This window comes from Lactuca virosa, chromosome 9, assembly GCF_052849685.1.
Source record: "Lactuca virosa cultivar CGN04683 chromosome 9, Lactuca_virosa_CGN04683_v6, whole genome shotgun sequence".
NCBI classification, from domain to species: Eukaryota; Viridiplantae; Streptophyta; class Magnoliopsida; order Asterales; family Asteraceae; genus Lactuca; species Lactuca virosa.
In genome coordinates, this window is record NC_136434.1 from 212,792,181 (window position 1) to 212,801,303 (window position 9,123).

General features: G+C 34.4%; 1 pseudogene; it reads right to left on the minus strand.

Moving 5' to 3' along the window:
- Positions 1 to 1,938: 1,938 nt before the first annotated feature.
- Positions 1,939 to 4,068, minus strand: LOC145140260 (dynamin-related protein 4C pseudogene; annotated as a pseudogene).
- Positions 4,069 to 9,123: the final 5,055 nt, after the last annotated feature.

Consider the following 9,123-nt stretch of genomic DNA (forward strand, 5'->3'; position numbering starts at 1 on the left):
TAGATATGTTATTCTTAGGCCCCGCCTGACATAGGGCCCTACCCACTATACACATACAGCACACACACACACACACATATATATATATATATATATATATATATATATATATATATATCATAATCATGCTAACACATACAATGATCATAAAACAATAGCACATGTTTCAGTCATCGGGCCTCGTCCGGCATACATAGTAACACATAACACATCCAAGGGTCACGCAGACTCCTAGCATCCTAACATAAACAATAAGGGTCGGCATTGGTGCCTTAGATCCGCTATACCCAGTGAGTAAACTCACCTCGACTGCTGAAATCTCACTGAAAAATCCCTGGCTGCTGGTCCAACGAATCCCCGAGCTAATAAATACCAAAAGAACACCCAATTAACATTTGGGTTCCAATCCATAACCATAGGTCCAACAATCCATACTTGGGGTAAAAAGACTATTTTACCCCTCACCTAGTTTGGCCCAAGGCTAAGGCCCAAACTCAAAATCTAAAAGGCCCAAAACCAATTAATCGACCAAGGCCCACTTATGCCCAAATTTTCTATATTGGGCCTAAACCCTTCATGGGCCTTACCCTAAAGCCCAACAACTTTTCCTAGTCCAAAATACTTGTACTCAGATGGCCCAACAAGAACCCAAGCATCCAAGCGCAATAAAATGGTCCAAACTTGAAGCCAATAACGCTAAGCCCAACAGACTGAGTACGTGGGACGTACCCAGCTGTACGCTAAGCGTACTTGCTAAATGGCTTGTACGTCATGCGTACAGACTTGTACACCCAACGTACTCACCCAATAAGCCAAATTCCACATTAAGCACTTAATGCTTAAGCCCAGAATCCCCAACCACAAATCCAAGTCCTAATAAGAATCTGTAACCATAAAGTCACTGACTTGGTGACTTTGCATGCCACATAAAGACACAACTTCAAAATATAAAACCTTACTTTCATTAAATGGACATAAACTCATGCATGGATGGATCTAAACCCTAAAGGTGCCAACTTTATGAATCTAGAACCTTAGAAACACTAAGAGTGACAACTCATAGCTCCTGGAGTGGTATCAAACCACTAGATCACATCCTTGGGGTCAAAAAGGGACCAAAACTCATATATAATAGATCTAAGCCATAAACGAACAAGTTCATAGCTTTATACCTCAAACAAGCTGAAAATGAAGCAACTAGTCAAGATCCACAAGCTTTTCCTTGATCCACCACCTTGCACCAAGCTTCTACTTCTTGAATATGGACTAAAGCACACCAAAATCGGAGTCGGATTTATTTTGAGCTTTCAATTCTAAGTCACATAATCATAGACGCCACTGGAAAGGTGAGACAAGTCTACTCTAATAAATGAAGATTTTTTTGTCACATGTCAAATTCTCATTCAATTTGTCAAATGTCATTTTTTGGTTATTTTGAATTAATTTTTTTCCACATGTCATTTTATGAGTTTTCTTATTTTATTAAATTCTACATAATATTTTAATGTAATAATTACAATAAATGTAGTAATAAATGAATATCAATTTCATTAATGGACTTACCTTCTAATTTCAAAATTCTCAAATTAAAGCTCACTAATTCCTTTTGTTTATTTATTTAAATTTAAAATATAAAAAAAATATTTCAATTTTAATAATTCATTATTTTTCTCATTTTTTTTTATAAATTTAAAGTTATCAAATATTTAGATTTTTATATTTAGTTTTTTTTTTAAATTAACCTATGTAATACATAATAATACATAGGTCTCACAAGTAGCTAAATATATTAATTAAAAACACATACTCATCTAACAACCCGTTTAGTTAAAACTAATTAAGACTTGTAACATGCAAACAAAATGCTTAGTTCCCATAATACCCTAATCGAACTCTAACTATAATACCATATGGAAAGAAAACGTTTTGATTCCCATACTAAAAACTCTAATCAGCTCAAATACCATCCATCGCTTGATTGATTATTTCTTTTGATTCCTGGAGCAAACTGATACTCTTTTGAAGCCTCTCCCTCTTTGCAGCCACCGATGTTGGTTCTTCCAGCATCTTCTCCATAACACCACCACGCACCATCACCTCGTATACTATCTCCTTTTCCATCTCCTTGTTCACCATTTTGTGTATCCCAAAACGAAGCTCAAGAGCTATCCAATCCACCATTCTTTTCAACACAATGTTCCAGTAAGCTGTGACTCTCACTGTTAAATCGAATGCTTGATTTCTTGTATCTGAGGGAACAGAAAATAGATGTTCCACTCTAATCGTCCCATAACCTTCCATATCAAATTCAGCTGTTTCAAAATCATCTAATTCCCATTCAGAATCATAAATGGTGACAGCCTTCAAAAACCTATCACGACTCTTACCCATTAACTTGTTCCATGAAGCAATGTAATCGGGGTCACACGTGTAATCTGTGACTTTCTCCATCTCTATCATTTCAATAACCATTTCTATCAATTTCTCCTTCATTCGTAACATCACATTAAGACATGCTTTCTTTATGGAAGGAAGCATTTGTGGATAACTCCCACAATGATCAATCAAGACGCTAACTACTACAGTTTCAAGATCCCCATACTTTGTTTACAAAACTAACTGGTAAATCTTAGATGTTATTCAGTTTTCTCTTAAGTAAGCACATAAACACAGAATGTGTAAGAAAAGAAGGCAACCGCATCCCATTGGCTTCCTTTAAAACCTGTATCTCCTCAACTAGAAAGTTTCCACGAAATATGATGCTCTTATGGAGTTCTTTTGAAAACTCGTCCAACATTTCAACCAATGGAGCATTGCAATTCATTTCTTTATCATCTAAATACTCAAACTCACCATGGATCATAATCGTCTGAAAAGTTTCTTTGAGGGACCCAACGATTTGCATAAAAGCAGTCATTGCATCCGCAATGCCGCTTAGAACCCTGGGTAATTTGTTGAGCTCCAAAACCGAAGCATTAAGCTTCTCATTGATCTTCTTTGCAATATCCGGCAAACATTTCGATATGATCATTGATTGAATCTCAACAAGTCTAGAGGCTAATACAGGAACACCCACCATGGATTTATCAATGTTGGACAACAAGGGATGAGTTTCAAAAAGCTTTTCTTCTTGGATTCGAGCTTCTTCATAGGTTTCATCTTTGATCCGGTTTCTAACACAAATGTAGCCAAGTCCGATGTTCACATCATTTGATGTAACTTTCTCAAGTGAGCCATCTGGGGAAAGATCGGATTTGGTTACCACGACTAGTGTTCGTTGTCCATTGATGTCCACACGTCGTGACATGCAAGTGGATTCACATGTCGCGAAATCAACACTTGCTGCAAGAACAGTCAAAATAATGCTTTCTTCTGGCTTTATGTGCTCCATAATCATATCTGAAACATTCAAAACCCAATTATAAAACACAAGTTTCGAATCAATTTAAGTTGGCTGCATGCATGGTTTGCTTTAACAAGACCATTGAAAAAAGTTCATTAATTAATAAATGAATTACCTGTTATTTGTTCGTAAATGTTTTCGGGTTGATCACCGATGGCAACTCTTGTAATTCCTGGCAAATCAATCATGGTGAGATTCGGAACACCTTTCTTCTTGACAACCAAAGTTAATGGAACATTTGATATCCCTTTGTTGTTTCCGGCTATCTCCACTGTAGCCTTATCAATGGCATTTGATATCTGGTTTTCTTCCATGATCTTAACGGATTTTTTCTGATACTCCAGTAGGAGTTCAGGCAAAGGATCTGAATGGTTTTGAAGCCTCATAATAAGAGGTACCCTTGTGTAGATGTTTTGTCCACGAGGCAAACTTATGCCGGCAAGTGACCCTAGAACGCTGGACTTGCCGGAGGACTGGTCTCCGACGACCACGATGGTGGGGAGAGCGATGACTTTAAGGCGACGAAGACTATCGACAGCATCAAGAATGGGGCGTATCTTGTCGTTATAAGATGAAATAATAGGCGGAGGATGTATCATCTCACCACCGTTGTTTGATGTGGTTCCGTTGTTAACTTGAACGGCGGCGTTGATGCTGTCAGCCATTGTTGTCGGAACCCGAAGGAGAGGTGGAAGACAATTTCCGGTTACCGGACAAAATGTTCAATGGTTATCAGCTTTTATAATAGAAAATCGATAAACCATAACAATTCAAAAGATATTTTGTAAATTGCAAGATTTATAATTAATTTTGTTATGCTTTTAAAACTTCAAAGACTTTATTGTTAACTTTTTTATGTATGAATAACAATAAGTTGAAGAGAAATTAAAAGCATGGAAATAGAAGCAAAGAATCCAACGAATTAACGAAAAAAATAGAAGATTTGGAAATATTGGCAAAATTTTGTGCAAGACTTAAAAGGCTACGAAACTCAAAAAGGCGATCATGGAAATCGTCTCATTACGTTTTTTCCATGGTAAAAATATAACTTCCATTTTTTTGAAAACTTGACCCGTATCCAACAGGTAAAATAAATCCATACAAGTTTTTTACCTGGATTTCCTAAAAACCGATTTCGGATCGGATATAGGATTTTTTATGTCTTAAGAAAAACCGTTTTCTTTTGTGCTGCTACCCACAAAAAAATCATTGCCAAACAAATCTTAAAACCTTACTTTTTTTTAAAAAATTAAATTTGGCTGCTGGATGAACCATTTGGATTTGGGGCTCACGAAAAAATGGGGTTGGGTCAATTTATTGGGGATGAACCATTTGGATTTGGGGCTCACGAAAAAATGGGGTTGGGTCAATTTATTGGGATAAGACACAAGGGGCTTCAAAATCATGCCCGAAATTTGGAATCAGATCACTGGTTTCATCAATGGAAACTTAAGTAACAACATTCTTTCCATCTACACCCTACACATTTTGCACAATAACTTTTCTTTAAGATCCATGAGAGAAGTCTAAATTTTGAGCCTTTAATTTGGTATATAAAAAAAGAATATCGGAAAGGAGTTTAATTAATGGTATACTATATGGGATAAAAATACTAACAATGTTCCTAACAAAAAAAAAAAAAAAAACTGAACCACTAGGTCTGCCTATCCGTTACTATTATTAATTTGATATTGTAATCAACAAATCAGAGTGGCGCAGCGGAAGCGTGGTGGGCCCATAACCCACAGGTCCCAGGATCGAAACCTGGCTCTGATACAAGAGAAAAGCTTCCACATGTCATTATTTTTAAAACTGTCCCTTTATTTTCGTTTTTCCTGTTTTTGCCGTTTTACTTTCTGTTGATTTATTACTTGCTAATGCCTAATGTAGATTGTACTTTTCTGAGATATAATATCGGACTTATTAAAAACTTTAATAATCATTACTTTAAATATCATTTACCTCACATATATATCGTTAAACCATTAATGGCCCCAACTGATAATGGGAAAAATATATTATTTTATGAACATACAAAACTAAAAAGTGGTGTCTTTTTTATTTTTTTGTGTGTTTGCTTTTATGGTCAAGATTATAACTTTCTGTTTTTTCTTGCTTATGTGATCCTGTCAAATGTAATTGTTTTTATCAAATACGGGAAAATGACTTATGTGGGTAATTAACTATTGTCTTTGTATTCATCTGGTCACTTTCCTTTTTTTTTGTATCTGATTTACCATTGAACTTATTGTATGTGTTCACAGAAACCATTGAAACCGGCTACTGAAGGTTTCCGGCAATTTCTTATCTCCGGTTGTCTTCTCCGGCAACCTCCGGCAAAAATGAGTTTTCCGACAGATCATTGGGTCTCGGCCAGATGACTTAGAGCAGCATGTGGTGGTGATGGTGGTTTACCAGCGGCAAAAGGGAGGTGGCAGGTGGGTTCCAGTGATGACAGGAGGAGGTGGCAGCGACGGATTCTTGCTGTCTCATCCCTTCTACGTTTTTCTGGCAGCAAATCGACGGGAGGGAGAGAGGGGAGGGTAGGGAAAGCTAAGCAGCAGCACCAGCGGTGGGTGTCGCTTGGATGGCAGTTGAGAAAAGTTCGCCAGAAAAACTAATTTTTGTCGGAGGCTCGCCGGAGAAGACGACCGGAGAGTCGCCGGAGATAAGAAATTGTCGGAAACCTTCAATAGCCGGTTTCAATGGTTTCTGTGAACACCTACAACAAGTTTAATGGTAAATCAGATAAAAAAAAAAAAAAAAAAAAAAAAAAAAAAAAAAAAAATTGACCATACGAGTACAAAGACAATAGTTAATTATCCACATAAGTCATTTCCCCTATCAAATACTATATAAATGTCTCATATCATAATAAAAGGTGTTGCATCCTTTTATGTTATGAAAAAGGTTTTCCTTCATAATGGTCATGAAGCAAAACACCAAGGGGCAAAACAGTAACTTGGTAGCCCTTGCGAATCAAACATTAATGTTACTCAAAAACTCAAATCCAAGAATTTGTACCAATAACTTAAATGTTCTAATTTTAATCAATCTTAATAACTCATCTACTAAATTGTCAAGGATTTATGAATACGCATAATCTTCAATGACATATTCAAAGTCTTGTAAACAGTGTTCTAACATGATGGGAAATGATACATACTATTAAGTTCACATGATACCTTGACATATCTTTTCACATGATTTCATTCAACACTATGGTTAAATATCTCATTTATCTCCATACAATGCATGTTGATTTATAATGAAAAAAGCAAGAAGCTAAAAGCCAACTTGTTCACTAAAAGGGGAGAGGTAAAGTTCATCTTTAAAGCCTCCCATCACTTTCACATACCAAAATTAAGCAATAATTACATTTTTACCCTTGTCACGATCTTTACAATAAAAAACTTGGCATACATTACATATATGGATAATATAAAAAGACAATTTATATGAAATTTAAAATTTCCCATCCATTTCACATACCATAAGTAAGCCCCTAATGACACTTTTTCCTTGTCACATGATTTTACCATGAAGAATTTAGCATATATTACATGTACGGAGAACATAAATCGACATTTTATACGAAATTAAAAATCTCCCATTCCCTTCACATACATTAATTAAGCCATAATGACATTTTTACCCTTGTTACATGATTTTTATTATAAGAAAGATATTTAATTTTTCTAAAAGAAATTTAACATGCATTACATATAAGAATAACATAAAAAAGACAGTTTATATCGATATTTAAAATCTCTCATCCCTTTTCACATACCATAAATAAGTAATAATAACATTTTTATCTTTGTCTAAGGACAAGCAAAAAACGAATTGAAAATCGAAAAAACGACTAAACAGAACACCCAACAATAACAGACGGAGTTGGTTTAATTTTTTATAAAAACTGATATTATCGTTTTGGTTCAGATTTGTGATATAAACCGAACCGATCCATGAGTTTAAAAGACGACGCGTCGTATGTATTATTTAAGGACAAGCAAAAAACGAATTGAAAATCGAAAAAACGACTAAACAGAACACCCAACAATAACAGACGGAGTTGGTTTAAATTTTTTATAAAAACTGATATTATCGTTTTGGTTCAGATTTGTGATATAAACCGAACCGATCCATGAGTTTAAAAGACGACGCGTCGTATGTATTATTTAAGGACAAGCAAAAAACGAATTGAAAATCGAAAAAACGACTAAACAGAACACCCAACAATAACAGACGGAGTTGGTTTAATTTTTTTATAAAAACTGATATTATCGTTTTGGTTCAGATTTGTGATATAAACCGAACCGATCCATGAGTTTAAAAGACGACGCGTCGTATGTATTATTTAAGGACAAGCAAAAAACGAATTGAAAATCGAAAAAACGACTAAACAGAACACCCAACAATAACAGACGGAGTTGGTTTAATTTTTTTATAAAAACTGATATTATCGTTTTGGTTCAGATTTGTGATATAAACCGAACCGATCCATGAGTTTAAAAGACGACGCGTCGTATGTATTATTTAAGGACAAGCAAAAAACGAATTGAAAATCGAAAAAACGACTAAACAGAACACCCAACAATAACAGACGGAGTTGGTTTAATTTTTTTATAAAAACTGATATTATCGTTTTGGTTCAGATTTGTGATATAAACCGAACCGATCCATGAGTTTAAAAGACGACGCGTCGTATGTATTATTTAAGGACAAGCAAAAAACGAATTGAAAATCGAAAAAACGACTAAACAGAACACCCAACAATAACAGACGGAGTTGGTTTAATTTTTTATAAAAACTGATATTATCGTTTTGGTTCAGATTTGTGATATAAACCGAACCGATCCATGAGTTTAAAAGACGACGCATCGTATGTATTATTTAATCTTTATTGTATGGTTATTTTAGTATATTTAAATTGAATAATGTAGATTTATGCAACGTATTTCAATGGGTTTAAAAAAAAAGAACCTACAAACCCACGGTTTAAAACCAAATACCCATAAATCCAATTGGAAAAACCAAAAAAAAAGTGAAAAACCAACTCATGCAGAAACTAAACCCGTATCCGTTTTAAAACCAACTCATATTCATTTTTACCTTTATCATGAAAATATGTGTAAAATCCTTATATTACACCAGTTGACTAAAAAAATTAAATATGAAAGTGTAAACAACAACTATTTGTTAAAATAAAATTTTTAAATAATGAATGAAGATAAAAATATTAATTGAAATTTACTATCACATTTATTACATTTAATACTTTACATATAGTATTATTTGTTTTTTAGTTTTAAAAATTGAAAAAAAAAATTAGAAAATTTATATGTCGATATATATATATTTTTTAAAATATCATAAAATAACAATTGTTAAAACTTATAAGAGATTCACATGAGAAAATGGATGAAGTTACATATACATTACATACGACAATACAAATTAATAGAAAAATGTATATCCAAAAAAGGTTCAAATCCAATTAATCCTTTTAGAGGTGGAAGATGAAGTTCATATTTAAAGCGACCCATCCCCTTTGGATACATTACACCAAAATGACATTTATACCCTTGTCACATGATATTTACCATAAGCGATCTATGAGGTGTCGAAGTTAGAAGATGGACTTGGGAGCCCCCCACCCAGAAGTTAAATGTTTCCACTGCATACTCATGAACACAACAGTGCCACATCATCATCAC